We start from the raw sequence: 12,905 nt of genomic DNA, 5'->3' as shown, positions 1-12,905 counted from the left end.
CACACACACACACACACACACACACACACACACACACACACTTCTTAAAGGAACAGTTAGTTTTCTGAAACATATTACTCATCCATTTGAGTGTCGGGAATGGTTAGATATACACCCAGCTTTCCCTGGTATTTTTACAACCTCTTGCCTCTGCTTTCTCCTCTCCTCTTTACGGCTTACATACCCTGTAATTCTTGTAACACATTCCCCGATAAATGCGCAGGTAATGGGGTCTGAGCGATGCACCCAGGGTTAAAAGTCAACCAGCTCCTCTTTAATAATTCACAAGTCATGTTTCTTCCATGATGTCAAGTTTGCTAAGGAAGATAGACAAGGTGAGGGCAACCACTTGAGTTTGTTATTCCGAGTCTCAGAAGAGAAGAAGACCGTAAAAACTAGGGCCCCCCAACTCCTTTACCGCCTACACTTTTCTAGAGGGGCTGCTCTTCCCTCGCTGACCATTTTCCAGAGCCTCAGCAAGATGTTTGAAATGTTTGCAAAGGTTGGGATGAAGGGAGGATCCTGGGAGTTTTCCCATACTCATTGATTCAAGTTTACAGAGTCACCCACTTCCTGCTTCCATCATATATTTCCCAATGGCTTCTTCTGCTCATCTAATTCCCGAGGTAAGACCTCCTCAGCAAGAGCCATTTCATTGACAAGGATGGCTCCTACTTTGACTTTCTGTAGGTGACCCTTCTTCATGGAGTGACTAATTTTCCTCCCAGAGGCTTAACTGTTGACAAGCTTCCACCGTCTCTGACTTACCACCACCACCACCACCACCACCACCTGTTCCTTTCCTTTCTAGAAGGATCTGGGGGAAATCTCAGATGCATGCCTCTTTCAACAGTTTGTCCTTTGCAGGAAGAGAGAAGGACGCAATGCATAGACAGAAACAGGGAAAATAAAAAGTCCAGGGACATTAAAGTGCGCTGGAGTTTTATTCTGAAGCATAAATTGAAACAAGATTCCCTATTGAAAGAGGGAAGGAAAAATATGCAGAGTGAGGTGCGCCTTTGCCTTTCCCAGATGCACACAGGGTCAGGGAGTGCAACCCCAGCCTGGCTCACATTGCTCTATGGCCCCTGTTACCCTCTCTGATATTTCAGGATTCACTTTTACACAGACCATGCCGAGGAAGTAATTTCGTTCACATTGTTCCCCTTTCAAACCATTTCAAAAGCAAAATATTGAAGGAACTTTTTTGACAGAGTTTTTAAAAATTATTTCATATGCTACTTATTTAATGAGAAGAACCACAGCCTTTTAAAGATTTATTCGGCAGTAGTAAGCACAGGCTTGTTTTTTTTTTTTTTTTTGAGAACAAACATTCTGCATTTGTTCAGTTCTGCAAGATTTCTAACAAAATAACAGGGGAGAAGAGAAGCAGAGTTTTCTCGTCATGGTCCAGTTATCGCTAGTCTTATACCATGTAGAGGAAGAAGCAGCACCCTTTACATTCATTCATTTTATAACTTCCTTGTTAGTAAAAATCATGTTTTGTGGTATGTTTACCCCCACCCTCTTAGTTTTGTGGCTATTTAATTTTAATATCTATTTCGGTGGTGGTTATTCAGCACACATTGGGTACCCAGGGCATTGTTTCAGACTCAGCCCTAGCCACAGGAACCTTCTAACCTTCTCCAGATCTTAGAGGTCGGGGTCTGCTCCACGCTGATGCAAGTGAGTGGGGAGTGTCGCAAAGCTCTAGGGAGAGGACAGATAATTCATATTTATCCAAGTCAGAAACACTTCGGCAGAAACAAAGGAAAACCCATCAAGTTCAGAGAAGAAGAAGAAACCAAAAAACTTGGGGTGAGGTTGAGAAAGAAAGTTGAGAAAACAAAGTTAGAAGGCACTGTTTTGCTTGCAAGGGGTGGGAATCTGGCAAAATGTATCCAAGATCCGGTCTTTTTTTGAAACCACACACTTTTAAAACCTTTGATTCTTGCCACTTCTCCAGTTAAAGAAGAACCCAAAAGCTTCAGCTAAGTTTAGTTTTGTTTGTTTGTTTTTTTACCAAGCAGGACACAGGAAGCCAGGAAACATTTGTGCCCTAAGCTATGAATCTACAGTGTATCTGCTCTTTCTGTCTCGATTATGGAATTATTTAAGATTGCTCGTGCTTTTACTTCCATGGATTTTTTTTTTTTTAAAGAGGGAGAGGGAGCTGCAGTTTCTTTGTAACCGTTTGCACAGTGCCCTGAGTATTACTGTTTGTCATCTTTCTTATTTGGGGCTTCGGCTGAGCTGGACCCTTCAAGCAAATGAGTTTGGGGGGCAGGAGGCACAGCTGGCTTTGACAACTACCATCTCTGCCTTTCTTTGCAAGGATTCTGAGCATGGAGTTGGGATAAACATATTTCACTTTTTGTGTTACAAGGTTCCTCGGAAGTCCCTTCTCCAGCACTCTCCAACTGAGGGGGGGCATCCTCAATTCAACCTGAATTCTACAAGGTCCGCCTCTAGCTGGGGTGTTTATTTTCTAGTAGGGGTCCCCACTACCGCACTTTAGGGAAGAGCAGTTCTACCGGTCTGCACAGTTTCTATGCAGCACTGCTTTTCACTGGGAGATAGGTTGTTAAAAGCGCCTACAGAACTGCTGGGGGCGGGTAGGGAGGAGGATATGCTCTCCCACTCTCAGACAGCAGTTCCTAGAAAGACCCTGGGTAGCTCAGACTGAGGCCACTTTACTAAGCAGCAAGCGGGGTGGGGGCAGAAAATATGTCTCTTCCCTTCGCTGGTATCACTTTTCCCCTCCCGTGCTAACTTCGTGAGAAGAGAGGAAGGAACTCAGAGGAAGAGAGGTGGGGGAAAACTCTAATAAAGTCTAGTAGAAGTTTGCAAAATGCTGATCGCAGGCAGACAGCTTCTCGTAGAGGACCAGGAAGAAACCAACTCGGGAGAGGGAAGCATCCATTTCCCGCCTGCCAATGAAAAACACACAAAGTTGCAAATTTGAGGAAGGGGTAGGACCAGCCTTTTCTGGGGCAACCAGCTGCAGCTGCCGGCTACTGAGAGAGTGCTGGGGCAGCCCACCGGCTATGGGCGTCGGCAGCACGGCCACCGGAGGCCAGGGGTGCATCCCGTGCCTCCTCGGCGGGCAATGTCGCCGCGCGGCTTCCACCCCGCCCAGCCCGCAGCCACGACCTCCAGTCCTGCCCACACCTATCATTTGGAGCCATCTTCGCTCAGTCTTCCAAACATTCCGAGGGTTTTTGATTCCAGTCGCCGCTCCTTCTTATTGAGTTCTCCGCGGTCTCCCTGCAACTTGTCATAGCCTGTAATAAAATGCCCTTTCTGTCGGGAGTTAAAGTACAGAGGGCAGTGGTTCTATTTGCAACTGACAGCCGAGAAAAGGAGCTGCGGCAGCCTCGCTTTTGTCTGTCTGGGGCTTTAACTCCTGCAGGGCCGGCTACAGAGAACTAGCTGCTCGACAGGCAGCCCGGAGCACCCGAGAGGGCCTCAGGTAGCAGACTAGCATCCCTAGACAGCCCCAGAGCAGAGATCTCAATCCTGACCTATGCCCTGCCCTGAATAAGGAGCTCGGTTGTGAGAAAGTTCTGGACCTACAAAACTGCCTACTATACTCTGTTGAGAAGCAGTCCTCAGATAAAGGACCCCTATTTTACTCTTTGGGCTGAGTGGGCTTGAGGAAGAAAAACAGTGTGGGGTAAGGACGGAAGGAAAGAAAAGTGTTAAGTGATTCCTATGTCAGTATCCAGAGAGCTTTCACCTGGTTTAGTTACCAAACCGCTTCATCAATTTCTTCAGGGAGTCAAACTGTCCAAAAATTATTTCCATATCCCTGGGAACAAAGAAAGGAAGATTTATGCATGAGTTTTGTGGCCCACCAGGTACCTGAAAAAGATACGGTATGGACAAGCGCTCTAAATCTCATCTGCTTGGGAAGTGCCCAGCCTTTAGCCTGCATCCCCCCCCCCCCAGTTGGCAGTGTGTTGCACAAGGTACTTGGTGCAGTCCCAGGCTGTCTTCTGTATTCACAGACCTGACCACAACTAATCTGATGCATTTAGGAAACCAAGCCACTTCTTACCTGGCCAACCCCTTCAGAAGTCACTCTTGGATACTCTAAGGGAGGGTGTTGGTGGGTGCCAGAGTTCCCCAGACATTGTGCCTGTGTCTTCAACACCTGAAGAGTTTAGGAAGTCGATGGGAGTGATACCACCTGGTGGAGGAGGAGAATTGGGAGCTCTGGTCAGTGAGGACAGTTCAGACTGGGAGAGGGGAGGCAAACAAGAGTTTCTCAAACTACTTTACCATTTTACCTTTTGGGCAAAGGATGTGCTGGCCATACGGGGAGCATGTAGCAGGTGTTGCCCTGTCGTGGGTTTCTTCCCAACTTCTAGGTCCTCACTCCAATTTTAGAACTCCTTTTCTGAGTTCCAAAGGGAGAGAGAGTGTGAGACTGTCTCCATCCAGGAAAATAGCCCTTCCTCCCTCTGGCTTGCTGGCTGGTCCTCATACCTTCTCATGTACAGTGTCCAAAAGTACATCCCTTACACACAGTGTGCGTCTTGCATACGATGTACATACAATGTGCATAAGTACATCTCTTTTGGCTGTCCCCATGGGGATAAACATGCCTGTCTGCCCCCCCCCCGTACCTCTCTATCTTCATACCCACCACACACTACCTTCTTCTAACTCTGTGAAGATACTAAGAACTTGAAATCAATAGTGTCAAAACCCAGGAAAGCTGAGAAATTGACCAGCTGACCTCCGCAGATGATTTTCTTCTAGAGGATGGGAAAGCCTGTGTCCTAAACTGATAACACCAAGAAACCAAAAGGATTCTGTTGAGAGTAAGGGTTATACAATATTCCTCAACAGAGAGTCCATTGTGCTTAGCTTGAAAGAGGGAGAGGGAGAGGGAGAGGGAGAGGGAGAGGGAGAGGGAGAGGGAGAGGGAGAGGGAGAGGGGGAGAGAGAGAGAGAGAGAGAGAGAGAGAGAGAGAGAGAGAGAGATTTGAGCATTCCACATCAGAAGTCGCCTGTTAGAGGCCATGCTGAGCTGTCGTAGGGGAAAGTGTGCTGTCTCAGAAAACTTAAGCAGCAGTTTTTTAATCCCCTAAAGAAGGGGGAAACAGCAGCATGGGGCAAACACTGTACAGCACGCTGCCACCTTGTCAGCTACAGTCCTCAGTTCTGTGTTTATCTCTCAAGTTTGATCTCTGGATCTCTAGCAAGGCTCTTGATGCACACCCAAAGTGGTAGTTTGACATTCTTCTGCCAGCACCACCAGCTTTGTATAGGTGACCGAAACCGTCCTTTCCTATCCTTAGGAAGAGTTAGAATTCTCTCCCCCACCCCAGGAGGCCAACTTTTACAGGAACCATTGTTCATTTAAAGTACTGCTTGGGATACTCAGGTCATAGCTGAAAGATTTGGACAATAATACCCTTATTCTCCCAGTTAGCTGGTGGCTTCTATTCCAAATGAAGCTATTTGGGGACACCTAAAAGCCAGGATATTTCCTGATGCACAATAGAAAATGACGCTGTCTGCCTTCTGCCTATTTCCACTCCAAAGTGAATGATGCCCCAGTTACCACCCAGCCTGACTTGATTTATCTTGGTTAATAGGATTAACGTGTCAGCCTTTCTTCAGAACTTCCAAGTGCATACCCGGAGTGTCACTGGCTGGCTGGTGTCTTCTCTCCTCTCTGATGGGCATAATGACACACCTACAAGCGGAGGGCCTTTGTCCACTGGGAGCAAGCAGATTATCCGTCTCCAGTGCAATAAGGCGTGCGGTAGCCTCCTTTGCCAAGACTCAGAGCCAGAAGCCAGTCACTATAAAATAATTGTGTCACTACCTCACCAGCACACTGGCCCTGCTTCATTTGTCTTTGGACTGTAATTGAATGGTTGAAGAGCAGGAACGTAGACAAATTCCAGCTGTATTGAGATCTGTTTCTTCCTCCGCTACCTCGGCCCATCATTAGATACTTTCCCTCCCTGTGCAGGAGGTCAGAGTGTATAAATATAAATTGCATTTTGCATTACTTCGAGATGAGTGAAGCTGTCAAAGCAATAATATGAGCTTTCAGTCCCACATTCTACCACTTCTTTCCCATTTTTTGGCCAGGAGGTCATGTGCAAATTGAACGTGACAACCCAGAAGACATGTCCAACAGACTCGTATTGTTACCCGGCTCAGCTGCCTGGCTCATGACAACATTAAACCCACATTAGTCCCCAGCCTCTGCCAGGCAGGGGCTCCCAAAGGCAGGGCCCAGGCTGCTCTGAAAGTTCACTTCGGTGGTGACATGTCATCTGCAAGTCATTGGCAGCAGTGACTGAAATATTTGCCGAGTAAGATTTGGGAGGATGTCCCATTACAAAGACCAGGACGGTGCTCTGTAAGGCAGAAAGCAGAGCACAAGGTGCACAGCCAAAGGGGTCTGCAGCAGTCAAATGTTAGAACACACACACACGTATACACATATGTGCACACACACATACTCCTGTCTGATAATATGCATACTCTTCAGAATCCAACTGAAATGTGGTTGGACATAATTTTTGTTGCTATCTCCACTAGGAGAACATCATTTTGAAAGCCACCTGAAAACGCCCATTGACTTTAGCGTCTCATTAGCAACTCTGGCGACTTTTGATAATGAGATTCAATTCCATAACAAAGATGAAGTCTCAGCCGCTTACAACACATGCCTAAAATGGTGGCTCGCCCCAAACTGCACTGTACTGAAGGGATATGAAACTATCAATTTCAAGGACATTGAAAGACTTGGAGGATCTGATCAGCAAGTATCTGTCTGCGTGACCCATTCACGTCTTGCCCATATTGCAGCGAAGGGAGAACTGTTGTTCGCAGACAGGGTGTTTGATGGTTTCTAGGAAATGAGTGGCTGTTTCCATGCGTGTTCCAAATGGACAGGTGTCGACATCAGAATTGGCAACCTGGTTGGCAGACTCAGAGAGCGGCCAACGGACAAATTGTTTATGCAGAATAAACTTCCATCCCTCCCGTGATGCCAGTGCATATGTGAGCATTGGCGGTAGGTGGGGCGGAGATGTGGAGATGCTGGGGCCGAAAGATTGATACAGGGTCCACTGGAGCCCTTTGATTCCAAGAGGCGCCATATGCAATGGCGCTTCTGGAGCTCGCCGGGCTCTAAAGGCACGGATGACAGTCACTTCACCTTCCATAGGAAGCACATATCAATCTCAACAAGTAAAATTAATCGAGCCGCCCGTCTGTGCAGACTCTGTTAAATGAGCCACAGTCCCACACATCCTTTCTTTCGCAAAGGAAGTGTCCTTGTTTTTAATCCCCTTGAGTGAACTGGATGTGTTTAAATATTGAGTGTGAGAACATGGCAACTGAGGCCCACGCCTGGGAATACAAAATTCAAGTGAGAAGTTCTCCTTTGTTATTGGTGGATATACATACATACATGTATATATATACATGTATGTATGTATATATTATCAAATACTACCTAAGGGTGACTTCTGGATTTGTGGAAGCTTCCATGTCTCCCATCATTTGAACTCTCATAACTCTTAGGATCCAGATGTCTGTGCTGAATTTTGCTTCTGGAATTAGCACACTATACAGTATGATGGTTGTGCGTAAGGAAAACAATACTATGGTAACTCGGGATCCAAAGTCTTGTCATAATTCATTTTTATTTTTGTTTTGTTTTGCTATGCTGTTTAGGAGAGAATCTCAGGGAGCCCTGGCTAGTTTCAAACTCTCTGTACAGCTGAATCTGGCCTTGAACTATTGGTCTTCCTACCTCCACCAGCTAAGTACTAAGATTCAAGGTATGCACCACCGCTCCCAGTTAACCTGGTAGCCTTTTGAAATTATTTACTTGTTTTATTGTATGAGTATAATGTGCGTGCACGGCATGTGTGCAGGAGCCCATAGAGACCAGAAGAGGGCACCAGATCCCCTGGAGCTGGAGTACGGACAGTTGTGAGCTGCCATATGGGTAGCGGAAACCAAACTCAGGTCCTCTGCAAGAGCTAACTGCTGAGCAATCTCTCCAGTCCCCTCATATACTCTTATTATCACACTTCTCCTGTCACATAAATTGAGACTGTTTTAACTTGAAAGGTGTTGATAACAATACTAGAAACACCTTTGATTGACTAAAGAACCAAGGTAGCCATGTGCTGACACTGAAAATATAGACGCATCACTGTGGACACTTTTTTTTCTGGGTGCCTGCAGTCTTTTTATTACATGTATTTGTGTATGTGTGTGCGTGCACATGTTCACAGTCACAATAAACATGGGCAGGCCAGAGAGCAACTTGGGGAAGTTGGTTCTCTTCTTACGCCATGTAGGTTTCCAGGGCTCAAACAGCTTTTCAAACTTGGTCACCAGTCTCTTAATCCACTGAACCATCTTGCCAGCACCTAACTATAGTTAAGCATGTCAAGCTTTTAATTACACCTTGAATCCCAGCACTTGGAAGGAATAGGCAGGTGGGTCTCTGTGAGTTCGAAGTCAGCCTGGTCTAAATACTGAGCTCAAGGCCAGCCAGAGTTACACAGTGAGACCTTGTACCAAAAAGCAAAGGTATAGATGTTTGAAATTTAGAGCCATTAATTTTCCAGTCACAAGTAGAATATAGGTCCACTCCTATATTAAAAGGCTTTAATAAAGCTAACCTGTATTCTTCATAAAAACTTCCCATTAGCCTTGAGTGGAAAATTGCACTCTCTAGCCTAAGAGTGCAGGTAGTTTTTAATTGATAAATTATTCAAAGATTCTTAAAGTCGTGTTTTCCAAAATCAGAGCAATTTCTCAGAGGCAAGTATAGTTATTGCTGCTACTCATGACAGTCACAACAAAACAATGAAGCTAGGACCTCCTTAAATATCATTATCTTCCCTGTGAAATGGAATTCCTGATTCCCAAAGTCAGATAAAGTGTATAAAATATCCAGCACAGTGAGGACACTGGGACTTGCTGGCCTAGCCCCAGATTCGGTGAGAGATCTATGTCAAAACAATAAGGAAGAGAGTAATAGAGAGAACACCCAAGACCTTCCTTTAGCCACCATGGGCACATACCACACCCATGCACTGGGCACACATATACATACAAACTTCACATGCTATGCTGATGCAAAGATATGTCTAAAATCTGAAGAAGAATGCAGAGCATTAAAATATATTATTTACTCTCTGATACTGATGACTCATTTGTAGAAATGGGACCAAAACTTTCTAGGTGCACTTCTAAAGACAAATAGTGGCATCATCTACAGATCGGATGCTGAAAGGATGCTGAAGCCAGCAGCCTCCAGCACCTAAAGATGTTTACATCATCCGGAAAGATCTCAGCACTGCTGGTTCTTTGAGAACTTCACGTGGAACCAATAATTCAGTGGGGAAATGTCTGGGAAGTACCGTGTACCCTACACAAAATTTCACGGTGATAATAATACTCCATCTCTTAGTAAACTTCCTCTTATAGCAAAGTTCACAATTGTATTCTCCTATGGGCCTTTCAAATACTCTTGTGCTGAAGGTTTGGTGGCAGCTGATTATGAAGTAGAGAGGTGCTGGGGCCCAGGAGAAACTCAGATGGTGCTGACTCTGCAGTTCTGTGTTAAAAACCAAATATCCATTAATTGCTTAGGTGAAAACCAAATTGTTCCAGTAACTACCAATTGAATCAAATGAATGTGTGTGTGTGTGTGTATATATGTGTGTGTGTGTGTGTGTGTGTGTGTGATTACTGCCCAGTAATATTTAAAACATTTGCTATAGAAGTTCAACAAGAAAGTCAAATGGAATTGACTTTGCTCCATTCTCCCTGAGCGTGTCATGTTCTTCGAGAGCAAATTGGATTCAGGGAACATTAAAATCCTCGCAAAGAGAATCAACTCCTCTTTCCACTCATGACCCAAACAGCCAAGTGTCTGGCATTGGCCTGTCAGCTGCTTTGCTGACCATAGGGAGCAGCCCGCATGACAGGAACACAGATGGACATCCTGAATGATTAATGTGTCTACCAGACCTGGTAGAGGGGAATGCAGAAAATGGTGGCAGATATGAACTAGTTTCTTTGTGTAGTGCTCCATCCAAGGCTGACATGGAGAAGATCAGGAAAAAAAGAATCCAGCTCTGTCCTTTGCTAGAAAGTCTTATTGAACTTACCTTTCTTTCTCAAGATCCGGCTTTCCACCGGAAGCTGTACCAGCTTCCTGCCTGATCCTTCATGGTTGTTTTCACCCACCCTCCCTCCTCTTTTCCTTTCTTCTTTTGTTCCTTCCCTTCTCCCTTGCTTTGTGAGATGATGCGTCCTTCATTTCTGTGCCTTTTCTCAAGCACAGTCTCAACTCAGTGACCTCTGGATGCAAACTAGACAAGCAGAGCTTGCACTTCAGAGTGAGGGACAAAAGGAAATATGTTGCTCTGAAGGGAAGGGGGGGAGACAGCATGAGGGGGAAACCTGATGTATTTGAACACACCCTCCACTTCCTAACCAAGTGGGACACTCCTATGCAAGGTGTTCCTAATGTAACAGGAACACAGGACACCAAGAGTTCACCATTAAAAATGGGTCCCACATGAGACTATAGCCTTGGGGTCATCCCTCAAGTTGGGGGGTTCTCCTTTTGTAGTGGTTTTCTTTGTTTTGTTTGGGTTCTGGATATTGAACTCAGGACCTTACACATGCTAAGAGGATATTCTACCACTGAACCACGCCCCCAAGCCACATGGCTTCAATATTTTTAGTGTACTATGAATATGTAATAGAGATACTTACTTTTCAAAATTAATGTGTTTTGAATAACAATAGAAACATGGAAAAGGTAAAAAGGAGAGGAAAATATTCTGCTGGTCCTACCTCTTCACCCCTCCCCACCCCATACTTACCAATGCTTCATTTCAAAAAATTAACTGAAACTGAATGTGTATACTTAACATGTTTGAAATCTTAGGCCCTTAGGCTTCACCACAGTGTGTGTGTGTGTGTGTGTGTGTGTGTGTGTGTGTGTGTGTGTGTGTGTGTGGAGTTTTAGGTAGATAGAAAGTTTGGGGATATATAGAGAGATCACATACATCCCCTGCCAACTTCTCTTATTATGTATGTTTTGCTTTAGTATAACCCATTTTTATAATGGCAACATCATATATGTGTGTTACAAAATTTAAATATTATTTCAAAGTTGTTATAGCAAAATATACATTATAATTCAGTGTAATTATAAATCATTTTTATGTAAGTTCATTTGTAAACAATATCACTATATGCACAACTGATGTAGGAAGTCCTTCTGTATATGTGTTGCTTTTATTGGCTAATGAATAAAGAAACTGTCTTGGGCCTGTGAAAGACAGAACAGAGCTAGGCGGGGAAAACTAAACCGAATGCTGGGAGAAAGAAGGCAGAGTCAGGGGAATGCCATGGAGCTGCCAGAAGAGAAAGATGCAAGCCACCAGTCGGAACCTTGCCAGTAGGCCACAGGCCTAGTGGTAAAACATCAAATAATAGAAATTAGTTAATTTAATATGTAAGAGCTTGTTAGGAATATGCTATAGTGATTGGCCAAGCAGTGATTTAGTTAATATAGTTTCTGAGTAGTTATTTCAGGGCAGAGCAGCCGGGAATGAACAAACGGGCTCCGACAAGACACAACAATGTTCAGGTATTTGAATTCCAAGCCCTAAAGTGTTAGAAAGTGCACTTCAGATATTTTCTGTGTGGCATTATATATTGTTGCTGAGAAAAACATTTTGAAGAAGGTTTTTTGTTTTGTTTTGTTTTATAGCCCTGACTGTACTGGAACTCACTTTGTAGATCAGACTGGCTTCAAACTCACAGAGATCTACCTGCCTCTGCCTCCCAAGTGCCGGGATTAAAATGTGCACTACTACCCCCAGTGAGAAATTTCTTTCCTTCTATTTGGGTTGACTGTTGGTTTGGTATGATCTATAGGTTTTCACAAGGCTGCAATGACATGTCTGTGCCCTTACTACTACATGCAGAGTTGTTCAATTCTTCTCAACGTCCTGTGTTCTCTGCATGTCTACCTGTCGTCCCCTCTCCCAACCCAGAGAAATAGCTGATGGTTTTCTGCCCCTGTAGTCATTGTGTTTTTGTGCCTTATTGTTGCAGCCTTCTCTGATCTGCTTCTTTCACTTGGTACCATGCCTTTAAATTTATGCTCTCTCTACTCATGGCTTGATGACTCTTTTCTTTTCTTTTTTTTTTTTTTAACAGGATCAGTCAGCTGTTTTTTTTTGTTTTTTTTAATATTTATTTATTTATTGTGTATACAATATTCTGTCTGTGTATATGCCTGAAGGGCTGAAGAGGGCGCCAGACCTCTTTACAGATGGTTGTGAGCCACCATGTGGTTGCTGGGAATTGAACTCAGGACCTTTGGAAGAGCAGGCAATGCTCTTAACCACTGAGCCATCTCTCCAGCCCCGACTCTTTTCTTTTGATTGATGCACATCCCTTTGATTGACACAGTTTGTTCACTCACCTGCTTAAACACATTTTAGCTACATCCATCTTTTGGCAATTAAGAAGAGCATTGTGGTATAATACTCATCACTGTGGCAAAGTACGTGACAGAAACTACTTGGAGGCAAGGTGTATTCTGGTTCAGGGTTTTGGAGCGCTCAGTCCATTGTGATAAGGAAAGGATGGGTCAGGACAAGTTTGTGATCTTGTGCTGGAGGCTCGTCCCTCCACAGTGGGCCAGGAAGCACAGGTTTCAGAACTGAGGGTGGGTAAAACTTTTCAAGACCACCCTTTAGGGGCTGGAGAGATGGCTCAGAGTTCCAAAGGTCCTGAGTTCAATTCCCAGCAACCACATGGTGGCTCACAACCATCTGTAATGAGGTCTGGTGCCCTCTTCTGGCCTGCAGACATAT

General features: G+C 44.7%; 1 long non-coding RNA gene across 3 annotated transcripts in view; it reads right to left on the bottom strand.

The window, feature by feature from the left end:
• Positions 1-925: 925 nt before the first annotated feature.
• Positions 926-12,905, bottom strand: part of LOC101984010 — a 48,044-nt gene continuing 36,064 nt past the window's right edge. For 2 of the 3 annotated variants that reach the window (XR_003377921.1, XR_258542.3), the window contains 5 exons: positions 4,293-4,402; positions 4,061-4,192; positions 3,740-3,811; positions 3,172-3,284; positions 926-2,930 (listed from right to left, as the gene is read on the bottom strand). This is a non-coding gene — a long non-coding RNA (uncharacterized LOC101984010). The remainder of the gene's footprint in view (positions 2,931-3,171; positions 3,285-3,739; positions 3,812-4,060; positions 4,193-4,292; positions 4,403-12,905) is intronic. The other variant, XR_003377922.1, reaches the window with a different exon arrangement.

This window comes from Microtus ochrogaster, chromosome 22, assembly GCF_000317375.1.
Source record: "Microtus ochrogaster isolate Prairie Vole_2 chromosome 22, MicOch1.0, whole genome shotgun sequence".
Classification (NCBI taxonomy): Eukaryota; Metazoa; Chordata; class Mammalia; order Rodentia; family Cricetidae; genus Microtus; species Microtus ochrogaster.
This window is presented reverse-complemented; position numbering and strand designations above follow the sequence as displayed.